This window comes from Marmota flaviventris, chromosome 16 (assembly GCF_047511675.1).
Source record: "Marmota flaviventris isolate mMarFla1 chromosome 16, mMarFla1.hap1, whole genome shotgun sequence".
Taxonomy (NCBI): Eukaryota; Metazoa; Chordata; class Mammalia; order Rodentia; family Sciuridae; genus Marmota; species Marmota flaviventris.
Window position 1 is genome coordinate 23928642 of NC_092513.1, and position 15018 is coordinate 23943659.

At 43.2% G+C, this 15018-nt stretch overlaps 1 long non-coding RNA gene across 2 annotated transcripts; it reads right to left on the bottom strand.

Moving 5' to 3' along the window:
• Positions 1–813: 813 nt before the first annotated feature.
• On the bottom strand, positions 814–14689 carry LOC139702211 (uncharacterized). 2 transcript variants are annotated; one of them, XR_011704800.1, is made up of 3 exons: positions 14110–14685; positions 4045–4168; positions 814–1361 (listed from the first exon to the last, which is right to left on the bottom strand). It is a non-coding gene; the product is annotated as an uncharacterized lncRNA (long non-coding RNA). The 2 variants fall into 2 exon arrangements; XR_011704799.1 differs by lacking the exon at positions 4045–4168 and having other exon boundaries at positions 14110–14689.
• Between the last annotated feature and the right edge of the window lie 329 nt (positions 14690–15018).

The window sequence follows — 15018 nt, forward strand, 5'->3', positions numbered from 1 at the left end:
AAAATAGAGTTACCATTTGTCCATCAATTCTGCTTCTTGGTGTTTTAATAGGGGGAATTTTTTAATAACTTTATTTTATTTATGTGGTACTGAGGATCAAACCCAGTGCCTCACACATGCTAGGCAAGCGTTCTACCACTGAGCTACAGCCCCAGCCCCAAGAAAAGAAGATTTTGAAGAGATATGTATGCACTCATAACAGCACTATTCGTAATATGTGTCCATATTATGGACACATATTATGGACACATATTATGAATAGTCCATCAACAGATGAATGGATAAACAAAATATGGCATATACATACCATGGGAGATTATTCAGCTTTTTTAAAGGAAGGTAATTCTGACATATGCTACAACATGGATGAATTGGTCACAAGAAAAAATACTGTATGATTCCACTCATACGAGATATTTAGATTAGTAAAAAAAAAAAAATCATAGAGACAGAAAATTGGTGATTGCCAAAGCTGTGAAAAGCGAGAATGGGAAGTTATTGTTTAGTGGAAATAGAATTTCAGTTTTACAAGATGAAAATAATTATGGAGATGAATAGTGGTAATGAATGTACAACATTATGAATTCATTATGAACTGCATACCTAAAATGGTTAAGATAGTAAATATTATGTGCTTTCTATTTTAACATGACAAAAAGGTGGGAAAACTTTTTATTGTGAAAACTTCCAAACATAAAAAGGAGAAATATAACTCCACGCTCAAACCTTACCTAACTTCAACCATTACTAACTTATTCATTCATATCCCCTTCCCTCCTGCCCCTTATCTACCAGAATATTTTCAAGCAAGTCTCAAACATTATATCTTTTTATTCAGAAACATAGTCATATTGAAGCCAGATTTAAAATTAGGTAGTAAGTATAGTTAGGTAAATTGGGTCTAATATCATATCGAGTGAAATCTAAAATGGAGGCCGTGCTGACAATGATTCCAGGAAACCAGGACAACTCATAGAATGTTAATGAAGTCCTGGAAAGGCCCTAGGCCAAAGTCCACCCCAAAGAAACGTTAATGGAACCCAGGGAACAGCCCCAGCAGATTTGAAGATAGCCCATCCCAAAGAAGTGTTAATGAAGTCCTTCCTGCCCAGATTACCTGTGTTCCAACACTTCCCCCTACATTCCATCACCAAAACTATAAAAAGGGGAGACAACCGCACTTCCACGGATTCCACCTCTTGGGTCCCCTTCTTCCTCCGGGAGAAGTCTTTCCTGCTGTCCTTTAATAAACTTCTAATTTTCCACTCTGACCTTGCCTCAGCGTGCTTCTTTGGTGTTATTCTTCATCATTGGGGAAGCAAGGATGCATCACCGGCCAACAGCGGTAACAATATTTATATCTAAAGATAAAAATCCTTTTAAAATTGCCGCTAATATTATCAGATGAATATTTTAAAATTATTACTGAATTAAAAATATCCAATTTTTTTCATATTATGAAAGTATCTATTTTTTTTTAAAAAGTTTGTTTGCATCAGAAATCAAACAAGGTTTACACACTGTATTTGGTTGATACATTTTAAAAGTCTTTTAGTCTATATGCACCTGCTTATTTTGAACTAAACTCCTCTAGCAGGACAAAGTCTATCTTTGTAGGACAAAATATGAGACTACAAAGTAACACAGTAATAGAAATTCACCCTGCTGCCTGAAGGACAGACATTATCAGATTATTTCCCATGAGAAAATAAAGACGAACACATAAGACACTAAATACCTGAAGGGAGAAAAATGTGGGAGGGATACAGAAATGAGCAATTGGACCTCATAGCCTATGTCATATGTCTTTCTAGGACTGTTTCGTCAGGACTCCTTCAATTACAATGACAGAAAATCAATCCAAATTGATACAAGCAAGACAAAATAATTTTTGTTGGCTTTTAGAACTGGTGTGGTGTGTGTGTGTGTGTGTGTGTGTGTGTGTGTGTGTGTGTGTATGACTGGTCTTAGATACTCAAATATAATATTAGGCAGCCCACTCCATCTCTCCATTCTGCATTCCTCCATATTGGCTCCATTGCCAGACAGGTTCTCCCTCAGGATGACCTCTGGTTCCTCCCAACTTACATTCTTATAGGTTAGCAATTCTCACTTTCCTAAATGTGCAAAAGTGCCAGAACTGCATTTCATTGGCCTGATCTGAGTCATTGGCTTACTCCTCAGACAATCAGTCCATTTAGAAGGATGGAATGATCTGACTGGACAGATGCCCCAGAGCTGGAAACCAAGTCAGGCACACCCAAAACATGAGGGCTGAGACAGTTTCTCAAACGAAAATCCAGGTGATTTTATGAGGTCACAGGGGTAAAGGAAAGGATGGAGTGGGGAGGTATTGAAGGCAGGTAAAAAAAACAAAAACCAAACACTGTACGTTTTATTGGTTATGATCAATGTACATATAAGTCATGAATGAAAGCAAGATGGTAAGGAACAGCAATAGTCATGAGAACTTTAGTATTCAGGGAAAAGAATCAACAATAGCATCAGAGAACCCTTTCAGAGCTTATTCTAAACCAGGCCTTCCAACACCTTGATTGCAGCCTTCTGACCTCCACAAAGGTGAAACAATCTCTATTAAGTTACTCAGTTTTTGTTTCTTTGTTATAGCATTCCCTGGACTCATTTGTTTTACTAATTATCTCTGCCTGGTAATGGATGGAACTTTTCTATGCATTGAGGAGATAAATGATCTTGATCTCTAAAGGAAAATTTTGCCGCAGTCTGGCTGGGCACAAATAACCGAGCCGCCACAAAGCCTTTTAGGTTCAAACAGCAACTCTTTATTCCCCAACTCTCATCGGCACTGCACACACACTACTCGGGAACACACTCCTTCCACCGAGCTCTGAGCGCCCAATCTCCCCGAACCCCCCCCCCCTAGAAAACTCCAAAGTAGCGGTGTCCGAGGCAGATTCCCGGAGCCACCCTACTCCCTACTCCCGGGGCAGGGTCCATATACAACTCAATCAATCCAGCTTCACAGCAATTATATACAGCTTAACTCAAATCATCATCTCAATGGTTCGCTGGTGTCACCTTTCAACCATTCCCTCTGGCAATATGCCAGGCATCATTCTGACTGGGCTGTGGCTCTCAACAAAATTTTGTTGTGTTCAATACATTTTGTTTAAGAAATGGGTGAGACTAAAAAAGAAGAGAGACCAATAGAGTACAAGAAGGGAATTGAGAGAGAGGGAGTAAGAGAGGGTATGAAGAAGTACTGGGGAACAGATTATGCTATGTTCACATATAAATATACCACAATTAATTTATTTTTATATATATATATATATATATATATATATATATATATATATATACACATACACACACACATACATATAAACATACATGTATAAATAATGTACTAATTAAAATAATAATAGTAGATCAATAGGGTAGAGTAAGTGGATCAGGGAGAGAGGGGGGCAGGAAAGGGAAGATACTGGGGGATGAAACTGACCAAACTATGTGCATATACAAATATGGTACAATAAATTCCACTATTATATATAATTATAATGCACCAATAAAAAAATAAAAGAATGGGTAAGGATATTCACTTAATCTCTTTGTAGTTTCTTAAGCTACAAGTGGAGAAGCTGTGTTCCTTGATGATGTCAAAGAATAGGATAATACTTTAAAATGGAATACCTTATCAATATTTGGTATCAAGAAGACCTCAACCAAATCAAAATCTACCTAGACCACTGTAGATTTGCCATCCCCTTCGAGCTTGATAAAACAGATTTTTGCTATTTTGCAATGCTGAATGGAAGGTTCATTTGCCAGCCACCACAAGATGGCAGGGCAGTGTCGTTCTTCTCAAGGGCACCAGCGAAACAAAATGCAGGCAGGAACCCCACCACATGCTCCAAAAGGTTATGAAGTTAAACTTCACTTCCCCACTCTCCCCGCCACTCCTTCTTGCTTTTTCTGATTTAGAAGTAATACGAGTCTTTAATAGAAAAGTGAAACAGCACAGAAAAATATAAAGAATAAATTCAAAACACATAATTCTACCTGTCCGAAATACCCTGGTCCTGCTCCTGTGGATAAAATGTCAATGTGTGGACCATTCCCAGTATTCTCTGTCAGTGTCATCTCTTCTCTGTCATCTCCTTCAGTGACTTAACTCCTGCACAAGCTGACACAGAACATTCACCAATATCAATTATACTCTGAGCCATAAAGCACATCTCATAAATTGAATAGACTAGGAATTATATAAAGTGAGCTGTCAACCCACAATACAATTAAACTGAAAATAACAGAAAAACAAGAAATCTCTAAATTCTTGGAGATTAAAAAATACACTTCTAAATAACACTTGAGTCAAATAGGAGGTCTAAACAGAAAATAAAAAATATTTTGAGCTAAAAGTCATGGATTAAAATGCTCGGTTGAGTAAAACAGAGGGGGAAACTACTAGTAATAATTCTCACCCTACTGACTGTTGTTGTACATTCCTGTAATCCCAATTATTTAGGAGAATGAGGCAGGAGATCGAAAGTTGGAGGCCAGTCAGGGAAATTTTGTAAAAATTTTGTAAAAATGTCAAAATGGAAAATAAAAAGGACTGGGGATGTAGCTTAGTGGTAAAGTGTCCCTGGGTTCAATCCCCAATACAGCAAAACAACAACAACAACAAATCTACAACAAAAACTCTCATCTATAAGGAGAGCAATTTCCTTTGTAATATACACCAACACTCAATAAACAGAGAAATTGTGGAATACAAAGTTTCCGGTATTACAGGAAACATAATCAAAGTTTATTTTGTGCTTACATTTTTAAATGAAGAGTGATAGACTTTTACAGATGCAAAGAGGGTTTTCAGTACCACTTTCAGTGTGAGCATTGCTTATCGAGTGTATTATGTGTGAAAAGGCCCAAATGAACACAAATGAACTGGTATGAGAGAGGGTAAGAAAGAGGATCATATTTAGAAGAGGGCTGGGGACAAGAAGGGAGGAGATTTGCCTGTCTCGAGATTTGCCTATCTCAGAGAACTAGCAGCAAAGGAGAGTCTGGGCTGTTTGTGGCATACCAGAAATAACCCTGCAAGGAGAGGAACAAGAAAAGTAAGGTTGGGGCTGGGGATGTGGCTCAAGTGGTAGTGCGCTCGCCTGGCATGTGTGCAGCCTGGGTTCGATCCTCAGCACCACATACAAATAAAGATGTTGTGTCCGCTAAAAACTAACTAACTAAATAAATAAATAAATATTAAAAAAAAAAAAAAAAGAAAAGTAAGGTTCACAGAGTTCTCCTCAGTCTGGCTGGCATTTTCAAACATAACTTCACTAGGTGTTAAGGGACAGAGAGCATAAAAGAAATAATAAATAAATAATTAAAGAAAGTTTTAAAATATCTAACTCATAAAAAAAAAAAACCAGGTTGTTATATTTCATGTGTAAGGGTCCGGCGAACGACGGAGGAAGAGACCACCAAGAGACCGACTCATGCAACCGCAGAAGGGGGTTTATTGAGAATCCAGCGTGCTGGGGCTCCGTGCTCACTCAACAAGGGAGAGCGGCCCAGAGCCCCGAGCAGGGGTTGAGCAGTGCTTAAGTACACTTTTTGGGGAGGGCGGGGGCTTTGCATACATCAGAGCAAATCATCGTGAGGCGCGGGAAAATCGAACAACAATTCTTAAACATGATTAGTACATTCATTGGCGGGAACAGGTCGGGCGGGGGTGATAGGTTAGTCCTAAGAAGGTGGGGTACATTCAAACTGATTGGTTTGGGCCCTGAATGCCTACGTGCCAAACTGCACAGGGTCCAGGTTATTTATCTACTGGACAGTCCCGGGAATTGTTTTAACAGCTACAGGAATTTCAGGTTTTGGGTGTAGCATGGGAACTTAACAATACCTGGTCCTTTACATTTTAACTCAGGCTTTGCAGCTTAGAAACTTTACAATACCCGGGTTTTTTACACTTTAACTTCAATTTCTTTTACTCTTACACATGTACCTAGTTGGGATGGTTAGCTTTTGCAAACAGATTTTCTGGCTTTCTATGTCCTACTTCCCAGTCTGCTACTTAAAAAGATGGGTTCCTCCTGTTGTCCCTGGAGGCATGGAACATCATTCCCATTTCCAGACAGAAGGTGAATTACTCTTGTGCCTTTAAGTGCCAATGTGTTCTTAATGATGATGGTGCACATTTAATATTAAGCACATCTAGGGTCATTCACATGACCATTGGGCAGAGCCCTTCAGATCTGATATTCTTATTTGTCTATATTTATAGAAGGAAAAAAAAGCTTTCTATGATATTTCTTTGATTGCTTATGGTCTAGAATCTGATAAATAGAAAAACTATTGACATGTTTGAATGGAGAGGTTGCCAAAATCCTACCAAAAGGGTCTTATCTTCTTCTAATGGACCAAGCAAGGCCATTTCTTTTTCAGAAATGTAGATCAAAATCAGTTTCCTTATTTATGACAGTATTGTAATAAGGGGCTGCAGGCACAGTTCAAAAAATAATAATAACCTCATCTGCCACTCTTCTAATTTTACAGGAAGAAAAAAAAATATTCAAAGAAAAATGATCATTTTAAGTGAGGTGTATGGAGCATCTGCCATAAGACATGCTAGGAAATGCTGGGACTTACTAAGTTGCTGGTTGTAAGGGACAGCATCCACAGGCATGCTTATTCATGTCTGGAGGCAAATGATAAGGACCATCCTCTAGAAACAGAACAACACTGAAGAAGATAACAAAGAGCACCAACTTGGAACTGTATATAAACTGCTTGTCCTGCCACATCAGAGAGCTTTGCACTGAAGACATCACACTGTCTGTCCCCAGATCAATTCCACCATCTCTGACCATCCAACCATGGCTGGAGAGAACCACTGAACAACAATATTCGCCCTTCATCTGATAGAAAGCATGTGGCATCTTGTGGCATCAGAGGCACTTGGGGCTCATGGTTGCCCTAAGATTGTGTGATCTGCTTGTCGTGTTTAATTAGTGTGAATTCAATGCTAGTTGGTGTGCTTCAGCACACGCAACACTTTTTTGCATTAATTGTTTGTGTTTGATAATTGGTGTGATCAAATATACGCTTGCATTTAAAGACAATTTACCTCTGAGTAATTATTAAAATGCCTCTGGCAACACCAGACATGGTGATACATGCCTGCAATTGCAGCTACACTAGGCATGTTGGTACATGCTTATAATTACAGCTATCCAGGTTACTGAGGTGGGAGTATCACAAATTCAAGACCATCCTAGGAAAATTAGTAAGAAAACCGTGTCTCAAAACAAAATAAAAATGGCTAGGAAATAGCCCAGTGGTAGAATATTTGTCAAATATGCATGAGGTCCTGGGCTCAATCTTCACTAATACAAAAAGAATTTTAAAAACAATTTTTATTATAATATTATGGTTACAGATATGTGTATATATAGGTGAAAACATAGAATTTAAATTATATAATTAATATTATAAGGTCCTTGCTTAGCATTTGGATGGTCATCTTAATTGGCAGTCACCATTTTAAGGAAAAAGTTCTGCTTTCCCACCCAAGGGTGTTTCTGAGAAAGGCTCACCACTCCCTCATACCAACCCAACCCCTAACCCCTGCCCCCCCATTAGGACCTGCCCACTTCTGATTCCTGAGCCTGCCCCATAAAAGTCCCCAAACCCAAGCATGTTTTGCCTCTCTCTGCTATAGAGAGATGCCTCTGTTTGTCAGCTCTGACAAATAAACTCATGTGTGTATTTCTGCCTGGTCTCCGTCTTTCATTTTGTTATGTTCAAGATCGGGACCCCCAAAAGACCACCAGAAACCAAGATTGATGTAAGCAGCAAAGAGGTGTTTATTGTGAGCTAGCTTGGTCCTCCTTGCCCACACAGCAACTGGTGATGCTGAGAGGCCCTGAGCCAAGGGTTTGCAGCAGTTTTATACATTCTTTGGAGAAGCAGGGACTTCACATACATCATAGCATCTCTTAGCAAATCACCACACACCACAGGAAAAATCATAAAACAACTCTAAAACATGATTAGCATATTCACTGGTGGGAACAAGTTGGGTGGGGGTGATTGGTTAGTACAAGAGGGGGATTTGTTTGAACTGATTGGTTTAATCCACGGGGGGAGTAGTGCTGAACTACATGGTTTCCCAACATGTTATCAATCACCATAAACTACTGAGAGTGTCATCTGACATCCCAGGTATTTTCCCTGTCTCATGCTGATTGGTGGTTGCTAGGGGGTTGCGATGGGTCCTCACCTAGCCTGACTGAGTCAGGGACACCTGGCGCAGCAGATCTCTCCTGTTATTTGTAGATAAACAACTCATCGGGGTGGGTATGTGCCTAGGAGTGCTCTGAGAGTCTTTCCAAGGACAAGGGTCATGCCCCCTTCCTTGGACAGGCTTTACTCTGAGGTAGAGGCTGGTTTCTCAAAAATGGAGTCACATCAGTTTCTCAATTTCTCATTTACCCATCTCGTTCTTCTCTTTCCCTTCAAATATATTATATAATTGTGAACTTTTCTAAAATGTACATAAGTATGTGTTATGCTCGAATTCGGGACCCCCAAAAGACCACCAGAGACCAAGATAGATGTAAACAGCAAAGAGGTGTTTATTGAGAGCTAGCTCTGTCCTCCAAGCGCACACACAGCAACTGGTAACACTGAGAGGCCCCGAGCCCAGGGTTTGCAGCAGTTTTATACATTCTTTGGAGAAGGCAGGGACCCCCACATACATCATAGCATCTCTTAGCAAATCATCACACACCACGAGAAAATCAAATAACAACTCTAAAACATGATTAGCACATTCACTGGTGGGAACAAGTTGGGTAGGGGTGATTGGTTACTACAAGAGGGGGATTCATTTGAACTGATTGGTTTAAGCCAAGAGGGCTGTTCATGCTGAACTACAGGGTTTCCCAACTCGTTATCAACCACCATAAACTACTGGGAGGGTCATCTGGCATCCCAGGTATTTCCCTGTCTCTTGCTGATTGGTGGCTACTAGGGGGTTGCTATGAATCCCCACCTAGCCTGACTGAGTCAGGGACAACTGGTGCAGCAGATCTCTCCTGTTATTTGTAGATAAACAACTTAGCAGGGTGGGAATGTGCCTAGGAGTGCTTTGTGGGTCTTTCCAATGACAAAGGTGATGTCCCTTCCTTGGACAGGCTTTGCTCTGAGGTAGAGGCTGGTTTTTCACTCTATGGGCTTCAGCCCCTACATAATCCCAGCCGGGTGCCTACGTGCCTCTATGGAACCTGTCCCTGATGCTTAGCCAGCAGTGGTGACGACCCCCTGAGTGCAACTGTCCTCTCAACTGGGTGATGCTAGAGATGGGGGGACAGCCCACCTCTAAACTCACCTCTTCTGTCTCACCATGGGAGGCTGGACTCAATATCCTTTGAAATAACCTCTTAATGGCACTCTAAATCCCAATATTATCAGGGATCTTTTTAACTATTTTGAGTGTTGAGGAAAATGGAAAGAGATATCATACATCCAGGCTTTCTCCTCTCTATGTTCTAAGCCTACTCTCTGTAAATCTTGTTCTGCTGCACAAGTCCTCTTAGCTCTCACCTTCTCTACTCCTGCTTCTACTGAAAGGTTAAAGAAATTGAAATGTAAAAGATAAGATTTGTTTCAAGTTCTGTAAAGTTTTTAAGTTCTGTTAAGTTGTATTTGGAACCTGAAATTCATGTTGAAGTTTAAAACAACTCCCGGAAAAGCCACTGAAATGTATGTTGAAATCTCCCCTGACCATCTGGTTGCTCTGTAAAAAAAACAACCCCATCCCCACCCAGAAACCATGCAGTCCGACACGTACACACCTCAGGACTTAAGCCAATCAGTTCGAATGTATACCCTTCTTTGTGCTGACCAATCACCCCTACCCGACTTGTTTCTGCCAGGGAATGTACTAATCATTGGTAAGAATTTTCCCGCGGCATGTGATGATTTGCTATGCTGTATGTGAAGTCCCTGCCCTTTCCAAAGAATGTATATAAGCTTTGCTCAAGCTGTTCTTGGGGCTCTTGGCTCTTTACCCCTTCGAGGTGAGCTTGGAGCCCCAGCATGCTGGACCCCCAATAAACCCTTTGCCGTTGCATGAGACAGTCTCTTGGTGGTCTTTTCCTCCGACGTTCGCCCGACCTTTACACTACCCAGGACTCCTCCTCCTTCAACCCAGTGGATGAGGCCCCCACACCACAATTCTCTTTCTGAAGCTGCCAGAGCAAATATACCCTCGGCCCCTTCACCCTTTCCTCTTCCTGCTACAGCTCATGCTGTCACTGCCCAAACCACATCTCTGTGTCCTCTCCACAAGGGGGCTGGAGGAGATAATGTAATCTGGATTCGTGTGCCTTTCTCTCTGTCAGATCTTTCACAGATAGAAAAGTGGCTTGGGTCCTATACTTCAAGCCCCACCACATATATCAAAGAGTTCTGAGAAATTAATGTGACTCCATTTTTAAAAATAAATAAATAATAGCAGCTTCTACCTCAAGGCCTATCCTAAGGAAGGGGGTGTGACCCTTGTCCTTGAAAAAACCCACAGAGCACTCCTAACTAAGCACATACCCACCCTGCTGAGTTGTTTGTCTGTAAATAACAGGAGAGATCTGAGGCGCCAGGTGTCCCTGACTCAGTTAGGCTAGGTGAAGACCCATAGTAACCCTGCTAGCAACCTCCAATCAGCATGAGACAGGGAAAATACCTAGAATGCCAGATGACTCCCAAGTAGTTTATGGTGATTGATAACATGTTGGGAAACCATGTAGTTTAGTACATACACCCCTCGTGGCCTAAACCAATCAGTTCAAACAAATCCCCCTTTTGTACCAACCAATCACCCCTACCCAACTTGTTCCCGCCATTGAATGTGCTACTCAATGTTAAGAGTTTTTGTTTGACTTTCCCGCGGTATGGAATGATTTGCTATTTGATGTTGTGACGCATATAGTATCCCCCCAAAACCTGTAAAATCTCACTGAACAAAGGACCAGGACTCACTCCCTGGGACCACTGCGTCAGGAACGGTTGTGAGTCCAGGCTTGAGTTTGCAATAAAGACTCTTGTGTGCTTGCATCGCATTCGGCTCCTGGAGGTCTATTGGGGACCCATGAATCTGGCATAACAGTTCCAATATCTGACTCAATCATTTGATTTGACCTTCTATGATGTCCACATGATCTTTTCTAACACCCTCTGAATGAGGAGCGCAGGCAAGTTTGGGAGCAAGCTAGAAATTATGCTGATGAGGTACATCAGACCTTCCTTGCCCACCAGACTGACACTGAAGCAGTTTCTGATCAGAACCCCAGCCGGGATTATAATTCACCTGGAGGAGTAACTAGTAGAAACCAATTCATTACTTGCTTCATGGCAGGACTTAGAAAGCCCATATGAAAAACTCCAGGAAGTAATCCAAGACAAGAATGAAAACCTTCAGCATTTTTAGATAGCCTGACCAAGGCTTTATTACAATACACTAATCTGGACCCTGAGACTCCAGATGGGAGACAATTACTAATGACCTACTTTTTCTCCCAGAGTTTCCCCAATATTAAGGCCATACTAAGGTGCCTCGAAAGGGGGCCCTAACTCCTCAAGCTGAGGTCCTGGGAGTGGACTTTATTGTGTATAATGGGAGAGATAAGAAGGCCTGGAAGCAGAAGTATCAGACACTGGCTCAAGCCATCAGTCCAGCCTCAGTATCTGTCCCTTATTCCACTGACTTGTGGAAGGATCCCTTGGGACCACCCAAACCCTGTTTTAAATGTGGTCAGACAGGTCACCAGACTCATACATGTCCCAAGTCTCGCAAGCCTTAGGGCCCTTGTCCTAGATGCCACCAGGAGAGACAGTTGGTTATTGACTGTCCCTAAGCTATAGTAGCCCACAGTCATCCAACCCTTCTGGGTCCTCTTTCCAACTCTTAGGACTGGCTACAGAGGACTGATGAGACCCAGGTCCCCATCACCTACCACTACCATACTCCACTGGAATCCAGGGTAACTGCATATTTCAGGTAGGCCTGAGTCCTCCCTCCTATACACCAGGGCCACATACGCAGTCCTCAAGGAGTTCTGGGGCCTATTACCAACCCGTATAGAAACCTAGCCTTGTTTGCACTTTGGGGTCTCTAATTTTTACTCACTCCTTTTTGGTCATCCCTCAGTGCCCTGTTCCCCTTCTGGGAAGGAACATTCTCACAAAGTTGGGGGCTACGCTTTCCTTCTCCCCTCATATATGCTTCCATCCAGACTTGCCTGCTACTCCCCTGATCCTCACCCTTACCTTAGGACCATCCTCTATTCCGTCTGCCAGTGCCTTCCCATTACCCCCTTCCGAGGTGGACCCTACTGTGTGGGATGTTTCAAGTCCTTCTATCACCTCACACCACATGAGCTCATTCACATCTGTCTCAAAACACCCTCCATTTTCTGGCCCAATCACAATACCTGTTGAGAGCCACAGCCCAGTCAGAATGACGCCTGGCATTTACCAGAGAGAATGGTTGAAAGATGACACCAGTGAACCATTGAGGTGATGATTTGAGTTAAGCTATATATAATTGCTATGATGCTGGATTGATTGAATTGTATATTTGACCTTTACTGTCGGGCAATAGGGCGGCTCTTGCTGCCTCGGCCCCCGCTACTTTGGAGTTCCCGTGGAGTTCTTGGGGGGGGGGGGGTTCGGGCGAGATTGGACAGAGCCCGGTGGAGGGAGTGTGGTCCCATGTGGTGTGTGCAGTGCTGGTGAGAGTTGGGGAATAAAGAGTTGCTGTTTGAATCTACAAGGCTTTGTGGCGGCTCGGTTATTTGTGCCCAGCCAGACTGCGGCAAATACCCACTCTCCATCCTTGCTGCTGCTGTCCCTCTCTTTTAGCAGAGCAGCCTTGTCAGGCTCCTGACAATAAAACTGCTCCTTGCCCCAGGTGTGTGTGTGATTAGTCCTGCGCCACTTTTCTTTCATTGGTGCCAGTGACTCTATCTTGTTCTACCATCAGCTTTGCTCTCCCCTCCAGGGATTTGGGATCCTGGCCTGAGGGCCCAGGACAATGACCACACATCTTCTTCCATGCACCTAGTGGTCTTCTTCTTCATCCACACTCTGGCCTCATTTGGGTAATTGACTTCACCCTTCTCCTCCTCTCCTCCTCACAAGTCTACTCCCTAGAGATGGCAGTGACAAGTCTCCTCTCTAGAACTCAGATCTTGGCCCAGCACCTTAGATTCTTGCCCATCCCTTCCCTTTGGCGAGTTCACTCCAACTTGCCGTGGGGAACTCAAAATCCCATCTGACTCACCTCTTGGCTGCCTACTTGCCCACTTAGCCCCACTCTGGTTCCTGATCTAAAGGCCCATCAACCAATTCAACCTTCCAATCTTCATAACTTTCACGAGTGCTCAGGAAAATGGAAGAAAATCCCTTATGGGCAGGATTTCTCCTTTCTCCATTCTAAGCCTTCCCTTTGCTCCTCTTTTTCCCCTATCCAGCTTCTACTTGCCACTAAAGCTCTGGATTCCTCCAAAGTTCCTACTTCTAGACAAACAGGGGACCCAGAACTCTCCTACATTGTAAAGCCTTAGGCAGCAGTCTCCCTGGCCACTGGCCACAATGAAGCTAACATTGAAATACAAAAGAGAGACTCAGCAGACTTGATAAGAGGCCCAAGGAAAAGAAAAAGAAAAGTGTCAATTTAACTTCTCCCTTGGCTACAACACAGAAGAATGACTTTAAAACTTTCTCTATCTCCCTGATCTCAAATGCCCATTCTACCTTTATGTGGCTGAAAAGCAGGGATTTGCTCTAGGGGGTTCTCGGACACATGCTGGGGTCAACCTTTGCCCCGTGGCTTGTCTATGGAATGGTCTTGACCCTACTATTCGGGGATGGGCCCCTTGCCTACAGTTGGCCACAGCCTCTCATTAATGAGTCAAAGAAACTCACCTTTGGGGCCCCACTCACTATCCTGGATCCCCATTCCACCATGCAGCCTGCGCATTGGTTTCATTAATGAGGTTCTTGGCATAAAAGTTAGCTAGCAGAAATCGAAATAAAACACACAGACTCAGTTACCTTTTTCTAAGACCAGGTCCGAGACGGCTCCCCTCTCTGGCTCCAACCTCGAACCACCCGTAGGGCAGCAAGGATTACTCAGGGCTAGCAGGAGAGAGAGAGCGAGCACACCAGGGAGTAGCCTTTTATTGGGGAATAAGAAATTCAGGGGAGAATTCCATCCAATGAAGGTTGAGGGGGGGGGGCCCCGCACTCCAAGGTCAGGGTCAGTGATTGGGCCCCCGGGGTCAGTGGTCAGTCACACCCCACACTGACGGGTTCTCTCATCAGGAGAGGGCCGGGAAAGTTCCGACACAGCCAGGACGCCTCAGACCCAAACTGTGAGTCGCCCAGTCACGCGTGAGAATGGCTCTCCACACCCCATCACCTAAAGGAACTCCTCACCTACAAGGGCTTACATTCCTTACCCCCCTGCCACCTTTTATCTCTACAGGTTTCCCTGGTGAAGATCCCAGTCTTACCCTCTGTTGGGTGCAGAGCAGGCTGAACTGTTGTCTGCAGGGCAGGCTGAACAGATGTTGGCTACAAGATAGCCCACACACTCAACCCCCCCCAATCTGGTCCTTTATCACCTGTTTGCCTCAAGTCTGAACATTCAACCCTGCTTAAGGCTGAACACTTAACCCCCCCCTTGGGCCAACAAGGCAGCTTGCAGACCCAGAGGCCCCATTAGATTTGGGCTATAAAACTCCCTCCTGCCAGGCCCCCTTTCTCTTGCTCTTTCTCTCTTGCTCTCTCTCTCTTGCTCTTTATCTTTCTTGCGCGCGCTCTCTGTCTCTCTCTTGCTCTTGCTCTCTCCTTGTTCATCTCTTCTCTTTTCTTTCTCTCTCTTTCCTTCTTTCCTTTCTCTTTGTTGCACTGCTGCAATAAAGATCTTTTAGTTGCTCTGAGTGTTGTGGTCACTTTCCT